This window comes from Canis lupus, chromosome 10, assembly GCF_048164855.1.
Source record: "Canis lupus baileyi chromosome 10, mCanLup2.hap1, whole genome shotgun sequence".
Lineage (NCBI taxonomy): Eukaryota > Metazoa > Chordata > Mammalia > Carnivora > Canidae > Canis > Canis lupus.
In genome coordinates, this window is record NC_132847.1 from 56,329,570 (window position 1) to 56,340,791 (window position 11,222).

At 49.9% G+C, this 11,222-nt stretch overlaps 1 long non-coding RNA gene across 2 annotated transcripts; it reads right to left on the bottom strand.

Annotated features, from left to right (window-relative positions):
* Positions 1-975: 975 nt before the first annotated feature.
* LOC140640978 (uncharacterized) lies at positions 976-10,059 on the bottom strand. 2 transcript variants are annotated; one of them, XR_012037557.1, is made up of 4 exons: positions 9,997-10,059; positions 3,027-3,155; positions 1,973-2,135; positions 976-1,186 (listed from the first exon to the last, which is right to left on the bottom strand). It is a non-coding gene; the product is annotated as an uncharacterized lncRNA (long non-coding RNA). The 2 variants fall into 2 exon arrangements; XR_012037558.1 differs by lacking the exon at positions 9,997-10,059 and adding an exon at positions 7,688-8,002.
* Positions 10,060-11,222: the final 1,163 nt, after the last annotated feature.

Below are 11,222 nucleotides of genomic sequence, written 5' to 3' on the forward strand. Positions count from 1 at the left end.
TGCTTGTCGGATGCTCCCACAAGTTCAGACCTGCTTTCAACACAGACCAACAGCAGGACAAGAATTAAAGCAAGAGACATCCACGTAAAACAGATGCTCTCTATAGTCTTGGCCAGATTGAAGCCAGAGCTCTCTGTGGTCTCTTACCTCCTCCAACTGTCTGAGAAATGTGAGCCCCGCTCTTAGATCATGTCTGTCCCTGTTGACGAGGCTCTGCAGAAGCAGATCCCCATGACGTTTGGTGTATATATCCTGCACACTGTTGGGAAGTAGGGTCTAGTTTGGTTTTCTTTGGTCTGGGAGCACGACTTTAGATTGCTGGCTGGCGTATCCCCCACAAAATGACAGACCAGGGGCTGCCAAGGAGAGAGACTGAGGACAAAGCAAAGGAAAGAAATCCCCAGGCCTGTCTGTGGGGAGAATCCCTCTTCCTTCTGTCACAAAGACAGGCAGCAGCAGGCACTACCTGCTGTTCCTTCAAGTGGAAACCTCTCTCTCTTTCCATCCTCCAAATACCTAGATCTTTTGAGGTCCATCCCAGATACAGAACAGACTAGCTTTAAAACCAATAGGTGGGAACTCTGAGAGCTGCCCTTTGTTTCCCATTTGGCCTTGAGAAAGTCCCTTTGACTCTCTAGAGCGCAGAGAATATGGGTCACTGGGGAGATACTATGAGTGAGAGAACCATATGGAAATGCCCAGCAGAATGTTGAGCACACTCTGGGTGAAATAAAGTAAATGTGTGTGTGTGTGTGTGTGTGTGTGTGTGTGTGTATTTGTATGTCTCCTCTTCCTGGCTTCCAGCTTTTTCGGATTCTGCCAGAGTAAACTTTCCTACCCCGAGTCCTTAAATAGGACTTGACTTATCAAGAAGTGGGATTTTCCCACCCATTCTACTTTGGGTACAAGTACTTTGGATATCTGAAGCTGAACATATAAAGGGAGTCATAACAGACACTTTTAGACTTAATCTTTATTGGTTTGAGAAGTTAATTCTTGGAGGTGATCTTCATGAATGATGCTTTCAGGAGAGTTCAGATTTTTTGTTGTTCTGTTTGGTGTTTTTCCACGAATGTGCTTCCACCCTGATTCTGTGAAAGATTATTCCTGACCAAGTGCAATTCATTCTGCCTTCAGTATGGGGATTTCCAGAACAAAAGTGGTATTGAGTCCCAAACTGTGATGACTTCATATATCGGGGAGAGAGAGAGAGAGAGAGAGAGAGAAAGAGAGAGAGAGAGAAAGCCAGACAATGAGTAGGGAGGGTTGAGAAGAGAAAGGGGCAGATTGGTTTTCAGATCTGTCCTGAACCTCTCAATTTTATTCATAGAAATCAGAGCCAGCCTTGGTTGAAAAGCAGCAGTTAATGTAACTGTAGGCTCTGTCTGAGGATTCTTTACTTTCCTGGGCAGAGCAGCAGCTCACACTGGAGGAGGGAGATAAAGCCCTGTTTGTACACACGGAATTGCTTTCTCTCCCTTCTTGGTAATAAAAACCAGAAACTACCATAGGAGTAGGCTTCAGCAGTCCCATTGCATGAGACGCTCACTGTTCTCCCTTTTCTCCTGTGGATTCCTCCTCCCCAGCATAGCACAGCCCTATTTCTCAAATGCACTGGGACCAGGGGCCCCTGAATTCAACCCTTTGAGATTTTCTTCCTTCCAGAAAGTGAAGTCCACCCTCGAGGACTGTCCACCCCCTCCCCCACTGAAGGGAGGGCCTCAGCCCATTCCTCATCAGGAGGCCCATGGAATGAGGCTTCCCAGGCTTAAGTATAACTGGGCCCCTGACTCATCCACATCTGCTCATTCACCAGCCCCAGTATAGGTCAGGACATCTAGGTCCTGGTCACAGACCCCAGACAGGCCCAGATATTCAGAGGTCATTTAATGGGCCAAGTAAACTCTCTGAGAAGTCCTGTAGTGAAGTAATAGGTTCAACTTTAACTTAGTGCTTTCCATGCTTAACTAACCCTGCACCACTTTTGTCATGGAACACTCATTATCTCATTGAGTAGCATTCCACAGAATGCTGGAAAACGGTGCCATGGAGCCATTCACAGCTACGTCCGGCTTCCCTGGAGGATAGAGATAGTGTCCGATTCAGCTTTGGGTAGACAAACCTCGGCACAGGACCTAGAAGATAGTGTTTTCAGAATGAATACCTGACTGATACAGTGAAATCATACCATGTTTAGCCCAGGCTGAACCTAAGAATCATAACTGTGTGCCAAACACTTTTCCAGGGTAGTTAAGCCTGTGGCCAATGCATAAGACCAGATCTTTTTTTTTTTTTTTTTTTTTTTTCAATATTTACACCAGTTACAAACTGGCAGGCATTGAACCAGATCTGTCTAACATAAGTGTTTTGTTTGGCCCAGTTCAGGGGTTTATTTTCTTCAATGGCTTTAGGTAGGGTCTGAGCTCTGCAGCATGGCTAGGTTCTGCTTCTTCCGATCCCACCCAGCCTCTTCCTCATTCACATCCCTGCTTAGCTCCTGGAGGCTTTGAGTTTACCACCCAGGGTTTCAATCTCGCTGGGAAGTTGCTTTTTCAATCTGACCATGAGCATCATGAATTTATTTTGAAATGGATTTGCCCACATGAGAGATCATGCAGATCTTGAAACCATAAACCGTTTGTGATGAAATATCTATGCAGCTCAACGTAGCACACGGGCCCTCGGATGCTTGAGGGGACTGCCTGACCTACACTGCTGATGATGTGAGGACAGTCTTGTCCCTGTGCCCAGCTTCCCACAGGGGTGATCCCCACCCTCGTCACTGGGAGAGCTTGTGGAAGCCCGTAGTGCTGGGTCCACCTCCAGGGCTTTCTGGGTCAGTGGGTCAGCCACAGGGCCAAGCATCTGCATTCCTAATGACTTCCCAAGCGATGCTGCACCTCCTGGCCCGGGACCACACTTTGAGATCTGCTGCTCCACAGTTTACAAAACTCTTTCCCAATTGTTATCTTATTAGACCCCAACAACCAACTTATGACATGAACAAGGCAGGAATCACTACTCACAGGTCACAAATGAGGAAAGGGGGACCAATGACCAACGTCGCACAGCTTGACGTGCATTGGGGTCTTCCGATGACACATCAAGCTGCCCACAGGCAAGAATGTGGTTGGAAGAGGCCGCGACTCACCATTCTGCTTTGGGACAAGGGGATTGGACTGGTGAACGTTTTAGAAACTTAACTCTGCCTCTGAAGCAGGAGCTCACAGCTTCTCTCAGTCCCTCTCAGCTCTAGGACTCTACACTTGGCCCTACGTGGGCAAGAAGTGAGGGGGCCAAAGGGAGCCCAGCAATACCCTCCCCACCACCAACTGGTCTGGTCCCTTAACAGCCCCAGGCAAAGCAGGAGAGGAGCAGAGATGCCCCACCCACTGGAGTCAAGACGCCCCTTGCTGAATTTTCTGCGTAGCAACCAAGTGGAGTGAGAGACAGGCACAGACCGCAGCTTTGGGGCGGAAAGATGGGAGGGGGGGTGCACGGACCATATGGAGCAAGAGTGACAGAATTTGGCAGTGTAGGCTCTGCAGATGGGCCTGCTTATGTCCACACACAATCTGAGGCCAAAGACTGAATCATCTCTCTAGCAATTTCTTGTTTCCAAACACGTCTTTTGAAGAACGTGGGGGTGCTCCGTGCAGATATCAGAAACGCTAGCTGGGACAGGATATACAGGTTAACGGAAAAGAAAAGTTGCTTTCATTGGGGGAAGGACAGGGTGTAAAACGTCCGCTTGAATGGAGTGGAAGTCGCTGGTTAGTGAGAAGGGAACCTGGTGGTTTGGGTAGCACTCGAGGAGTTCATAGCAAGTGTTTTACATGTTTTCTTGTGTGATCCTCACAACGCCCATTTTATGAGAGGAAAGACTGAGAAGAGAGAGGGCAAGGATTTGTCCAGGTCTCCCGGCTGGTGAGGAGAGAGTCGCTGGGGGAGGCAGGAAAGCAAAATAGGGCATCCACGCATCCACAGACACCTGCCCAAGGCTGGGATTCTGCTCTCAATCTCCTACGTGGTCCTGTGCCGCCTCCCCCCCCCCCCCGCGTGGTCTTCCAGTAAGTTCCTGGGGCCCCACGAGGGCTCCCCAGGGTCCATACTCAGAATTAAGTCTGGGTTGCCCTGCCTGGCATTAGAGGTCCTGCAAGGCCAGGCTCCAGCCTCATGGCCAGCCCTCCCTCACGTGCCCCAGGCTTGGGTGCAGTCAGGCAACTCAGCATCTGCCCTGAACATGCTCAGGGCTGCCCAGCCTCCAGTGTTGGCTTTGGAGTCTTCCAGTCACAGCTCCCAGTGGCTTTTCTACTTTATTCTAATTTGTACCCATGTCTTTTTCTCTCCTCATTGGAATGTCTACTCTTCTGGGATTATGATCTCCCTCTCCTCGGCTCTCATTCCTGCACCCTGTCGAACATCCTTTACACAAGTGCACCACCTTATGGTTTGCAGAGTGCTGTCCCCCCTGCAAGGTGACAAAGGGGGCAGTTGTTAGCCCCAGTCCTGTCTGAGGCCAGAGAAAGGAAGGGACCAGCTCACAGTCTCACATCTAGATGGCGAAGCCACAGCGACAGCTCAAGTTCCCAGACTCCAGATCCCACTGCACCCCAGTTTGGGGAAGATATTTTTGTTCATCAGCACAGAGGTGGTCCCCACATGCCTCAGGTTGCCCTTGGGGGAAAAGGGGACTGCATTAGTTTCCTTTTGCTGCCATAACAAATTACCACCCACTTAGTGGCTTGAATAGTGCAAATGTATGGTTATCATACGGTTCTGTGGGATAGAAGTTTGACACAGGTCTCTCTGGGCTAAAGTCAAGGTATGATCAGGGCTGTGCTCCTTTACTGGAGGCTCTAGGGCACAATCCATTTCTTGCCCTTTCCAGCTTCAAGAGGCCACCTGTGTTCCTTGGTTTATGACCGCTTACTGCATTTTCGACACCTGCAAAGAAGGGCGGTCAAGTTCTTCCCATATCGTGTCTTTCTGTTTCTCTGACCTCTCTCCTATCCTCCCACTTTCACTCTTTTTTTCCCCAAAGATTTTACTTATTTATTCATGAGAAAGAGGCAGAGACCTAGAGAGAGGGAGAAGCAGTCTCCCTGTGGAGAGCCCAATGCAGGGCTCAATCCCAGGACCCCGGGACCACGACTTGAGCTGAAGGCAGACACTCAACCACTGAGCCACCCAGGTGCCCTCCCACTTCCACTGTTAAGGACCCTTGTGATTACGTTAGGCCTACCTAGGTAATCCAGGATCCTCACCCTCCTTAGATCAGTAGTTTTTCAACCTGAGTTGCCATGTAACCTAACATATTCACAGGCTCCAGAGATTAGGACACAGACATGGGGTGTGTGTGTGTGTTATTTTGCCTATTCCAGGGATAAAAAGAAGAATCCTGCCCCTGGAGCCCCTCAGCCAGTCACAATAGGTGTGTTAGCCTGGACCAGATGTGCCAGGGTTCAGCAGCCTCTGTCTGGGGACACAGTCACACAGGACCTTGGAGAGCTCATGGATGGGTGCCATGCCTTCTGACAGTGGAGCTTTTGCAACCTGAAGCAAGCTCCCTAGTGCAAAGCTGCCCAGGAAAACCAAAGCTGCCCTGTTCAAAGGCATTTGGTGCTTTCTTACCTTATTCATTTCTTCCCCTACCTCTCATCCAATCTTAGGACATAGCACCATCTCCAGCCAAACCCCTACTATCACTTCCCACCACCCCACCACCTCATATCCAGCAGTCTTGCCTGTTTATCATGACAGTTGAATTACACAGAATAAACTCCAAACTGCTTATTAAGGCTTCTAAGATACTATTCACATAAAAAAAAAGATACTATTCACTCTGGCCTTAAGTTACCATTCCATTGTTCACTGAGCTCCAAGAAGCCTGGCCTCCTTTCCATCACCTGAACATACTATGCCTTCCTGCCTCAGGGCCTTGGCACATGCTATTTCTTCTTCCTGTGACTCTATTTTTCTACTCTTCCTGGCTGATTCCTAGCTATCCTTTAGATCGCAGCTGTTTTCAGAAAAGTCTTCTCTTGGGCAGCCCTGGTGGCTCAGTGGTTTAGTGCCTGCTTTCGGCCCAGGGTGTGATCCTGGAGACCCGGGATCGAGTCCTACATCGGGCTCCCTGCATGGAGCCTGCTTCTCCCTCTGCCTGTGTCTTTGCCCCCCGCCCCCGCCCCCCGTGTCTGTCATGAATAAGTAAATAAAATCTTAAAAAAAAAGAAAAGTCTTCTCTTATACCTCTCACCTAGTTCAATTAGGCCTCTCCTATCATTGCTCTCAGAACTGGACTCTTCTTTTGCATCTATGTCATTATCTCTGTCATTGTACAGAACAGAATGCATTCAAGCTCTGACAAGGCAAGAAGGTCATCCTTTGGACTAAAATCTCCAGGATTAAAGTGTGCTAAACTCTGCAATTTCATCCTCTCTTTTCAAGGAACAGTAATGAGTTCAGCCTTAGAACCTCAGCTCTGGCAGGCTAATTTTTTTCATGGGCTTTGAGGTCGGTCAGACCCACTTTCTGCTCCCACTCCTTCATCAACTGGCGGTGTGATCCTGAGCAAGTAAGTCACTGTCTCCCTGGACCAATGGCTCTGGTTTGCCCAGCAGGCTATGGCGCAGGAGGGTATAGAGAGCCCCTCACCTGTAAGCCGTGAGAAGGCCAAAGGCTACCTAGTCAGAATCCAATACCCAGTAGAGATATGAGAAAAGGTGTCAGTGAGGCAATGTGTACATTGTCCCCAGGACTCCCTCCTCTCCTTTATCTCCCATTAGCACCCTGCATCCTCAGGATGCTAATCCTCCCAGCAACCCCATTTTACAGATAAGGAAACTGAGGACAACGTGGTTAACTGACTTACACAGGGTCACCTGGCATGTCAGTTAAGAAGCTGAGACAAGAAGCATGTTCTCTTTAACCCTTCACTGAGATAATCATTATTCACAAAAATGCATTCCGTGCACACAGCGTTTTACAGTCTGCAGAGCTCTTTCCCATCTGCCATTGTCTCTGATCTCTGCAACAGTCCCTTGGCTTGAGTATCAATTCAGCCCATTTATTCAGATGAGAATATTGAGATTGAGGGCAAGGAACTGACCAACTTAAATCAGTGCATGCATGAGTTCTCTGCTGCTGCGAACACATTTGTCAGCTTAAAGCAGTACACAGTATTATCTCACAGTTTCCTGGGGCAGGGATCCAGGTACGACTTAGCTCTATCTTCTGCTTCGTCGTCTCTCATGAGGCTATAATCAAGGTGTCAGCCCAGAATCTGTGGTCTCATCTGAGGCCCACCTGGGGAAGAAAGGTCTTCTTCCAAACTCATTTATGTGGTTGTTGGCAAGATACAATTCTGTGCTGTTGTACTGAGGACTTAATTTCTTCACTGACTGTGGACAGAAGACCACCTTCAGTTCCTTGTCATGGGGGCCTCTTCATTATGGCAGCTTGCTTTTTCAAAGCATGCAGAAAGGCAATAGGGTCTGCTAGCAAGAAGGAAGTCATGATCTTGTACCCTAAACATGGAAGTGACAATCCGCATATTTGCTGCATTCTATCCATCAGAAAAAGTCACTCGGTCACTCCAGACTCCCACCCTAGGGGAGGGAATTACACAAAGACATGACTATTAGCAGGTGGAGAGTATTGGAGGCTGTCTTAGAAGTCTGCTTACCACAGCAGGGAGCTGGGCTGTTCTGAGTTGGCCTTTCTTCCTGGATCTGGAAGTGTGCTGGCACAGTGGATGGAGGTGGCACGTGGTGATCTTCCCTTGTCAGCACTCTAGGGAGATTCTCAGAGCCACGCAGAGCCAGGGCCAGACTTCCCCATCCCAGGAAGAGAGCTGGCCCCATTTTAATTACATTGTTGCCCCCAGGGGAAGCCTGTGCTCTTCTCTGGATAGTTTTGCTTCTCCTTTACTGCCATTTCTGTCTTTAAATCAAAGCTGCTCTCTGTTCAAGGGCTCCCAGCCCCAGGCACATTGAGGATTTATGAGTGGGTGATCCAAAAATGTAACATAAAGGAGTCAGGACCCAGACAGTAATGTAAACTGAGAGGTCCTGGGGAGGCGGGTGGGTGGCTGGGACCCAGTGACCTCTCGGGCCCGGCAACCATCACAGCCTCTGCTTTATGAAACTCTTCCATCATCCTTCTCCCTGCCTCCCCCCACTGCCCCTTGCCACTGCCTGCACTACAGTCTCTCACCCCCAGCTGGCACCCAGGTCCCCTGTATCTGCCTCAATCTGCCTTTCTAGAACCGCTTCCACTGCCCTCCCATCTCCCACCTCAAATCCTCTGGGTACCAGTCCATGCAGATAGACTCCAATCTATCTTCATGCCTTTGTTTAAAGCTCCGTCCTCTCCTGCAATTGTTCTTTACCCCACGCCCCTGGGATGAAGCCACCTTGAGGACTCCTTCCCTCACCTGTCACTCTCTGTCCCTTGCTCATGGCACTGAGCACTGTGGGCCTTAGCATTGGAGTCCATTATGTCCACACCAGCCTCCCTGCTTAGACTGAGACTTCCTTAAGGGCAGGGGCTGGGGCTAGGGCTGGGACCCACCCTGGTCCTACCACTATCTGGCACATGAGAGGGGCTCTGTCAACATTCGAATGCTGGAAAAGTCAATGTCAGCATCATCTTTCAGTGGAAAGACAAGTAGTGTTCTCCTTTCACGTATCCCATGGGGGGTCTGTGGCTGACCTCCCACCTGCTCCTTCTCTCTTCCTCAAGTCTTCCACCTGTCTGGCTATAGCACACCAGCCCTGCTTCACACTGCAGACTCCACGTGCCTGTCCTAGCTTCCACATGCATTTGAGAGATCACGGGGGGAGCTGAAGGCAATAAAGTCTTTCCCAGGGCAGAGCCACCTTCCCAGACCCATATGTGGGGCCCCAGACATCCCTAGGGACACAGACATTTGTGCTCAGAAGATGCCACCCCACGCCCTCCTGTTCTCCATTTAACTCAATTAACCTCTGCAAGGGAGTCATCCCTGACTGCTGTTTCTTCCTTGACCTTCCTCCAGTCAGTCCCACGTTCTGTAAGGTCTGCCTTCTGTTGAAAGTGATCTTCACGTGCACACCTTTCTCTCCACCCCAACTGCTGCCCTCCTCTGTCCAGGCCACCCAGGATCCCCTCATTGCTCTCCCTGCCTCCACCTCACCCAACTTATCTATCCTTCACTCAGGTGACCAGAGCCATCATTCTTGTCAAGTCACTCCCTTGCTCACAAGCTTTCAGTGGCTCCCCATTGCCTGAGCAATGGCCCTCACCTCTCCAGCATTCAGGTACTTCACAATCCAATTGCCCAGGTGGCTTCTCTGGCCCCATTTCCCGGCACACTCCCCCTCAAGGGCCTGCATCCTAGACCACCTCCTGCTGGTGCTTCCCATATCCATTTTTTTTTAATTTTTATTTATTTATGACAGTTACACAGAGAGAGAGAGAGGCAAAGACACAGGCAGAGGGAGAAGCAGGCTCCATGCACCGGGAGCCCGACGTGGGATTCGATCCTGGGTCTCCAGGATTGTGCCCTGGGCCAAAGGCAGGCGCCAAACCGCTGCGCCACCCAGGGATCCCCCCATATCCATTTGGAATGCTCTTCCCCTTCATCTCTGCCCATCTAAACCCACTGTCCTTCCAGGACAGCCTAAAGGCTGCTTCTTCCATGAAGCCTTCTCTGACCACCTTTCAGAAGGCAGTGAACTCTCAGGTCTCTGAGCTCCCAAAGCTCCCCTTTGCAGTAAAGGTATAAAAGCATCCCTGTCTTGCCCCCTCCCCAGTCATGAGCTCCTTGAGGGTAAGGACCGGCCTCATTCCCCTCTCTTCCAAACCCTTGCTACTACCTCCTCTGTAAAGACAAAGACAAAGGCATCCCTTGGAGGAGGGGAGCTGTCTTGAAATCTCTTGGAGGCTCCTGACAGCTCAGTCCCGGAGAAGAAAGCTGCCCAGAAGGCAGCACTCCCAGGGAGGGGTTCTCACCAGAAGGCCCAGTGCTGGGCCCGAGCCAGGAAGTGTTTGCCGGAGCCCAGGGGTGTGTGGATGGGAAGGGGGGGCTTGGCAGCACAAAGGGTGGTTTATGATCTGCTCTTGTTCTAGCTCCCTGATGCTTTTGTTCAGAATCCCCAGGGTGCTTCTCACCAGGCAACGGAGTGGGGGTGGGGACAGTTCAGAGTGAGGCCTAGGCCTGTGAGGAGTCAGCTTCCCCCCTTCAAAGGGAGGAAAAAAGGGAAGAGCCTAGAGGAAGCCCTTTTGTTAAAGTGTATCGCCTGGGTGGGTGGCAGGTTCTGATTCCTGTTCCTTCCATTCTGCTCCATCTCTCTGTCCTGAGTCTTTGGCCTCTCCTTCTTGGGCTGGCTCCTTCTCCTCAAACAGCTGGCAGGATGGTGTTTCCTTCCCTGGGGAAGAAGACAGAGGAGGATGGAGCAAAATGGGGAGGAGGATTTCATGGAGTAGGGACTCCTGGCTGTGGGCCAGGAGGCATGAAGCTCCTAGGAAGAAGAGCTGGAATGGGGCAGGGAGATGTCCAGGTTAGTGGATATGTGAATGGAGCCCAGGTTAGTGCCCAGCTGACTCCCTTTCAGGTCTCTTTCCAGCTGAAATTACTCTCATTTGAGGGGGTTCTCTGGGTCTGACACCATCCCCCTCTCAGCACATTCCCCTTAAGAGAGACACTTTGCTGAGCTCAAGACCAGAGCTTCTGGTACAGCTGCACAGTTATTGTAATAGGTGTTGTCAGGAGGTAGTGAGCGGCTGGTCAGAGAAGGTATGCAAGCCGAAGCTGGTGGGTACATGGTGGGCAAGGCCTAGAAGGGACTCAGGTATCTGATACAGTAGTAGGGAAAATGGAATGACTTTTAAGTTTCCTTCCTACATCCTGCCTCTAAAGACTGTTATCAAAATATCCCTAATTAGAGCTAGTAATAAAGATAAAACGCACAGGCATTGGAGAGTGCTAGACTTACATCCATACCACGGCATACTGCTCAGCAATAAAGAAGAATGAGCGTATCCCAAGCAATAAAAAAGAATGAGCATGTCCAAGGAATTACACTGAGTGGAGGGCAATGGGCTGGGGAGTCAATTCCAAAAGATTACATATTATATGATTCCATCTATATAATATATTGAAATACATATTGAAATAACAAAATTTTAGAAATGGAGGACAGATGAGTTGTTGCTGATGGGGCCAAGGGTGCTGGAAC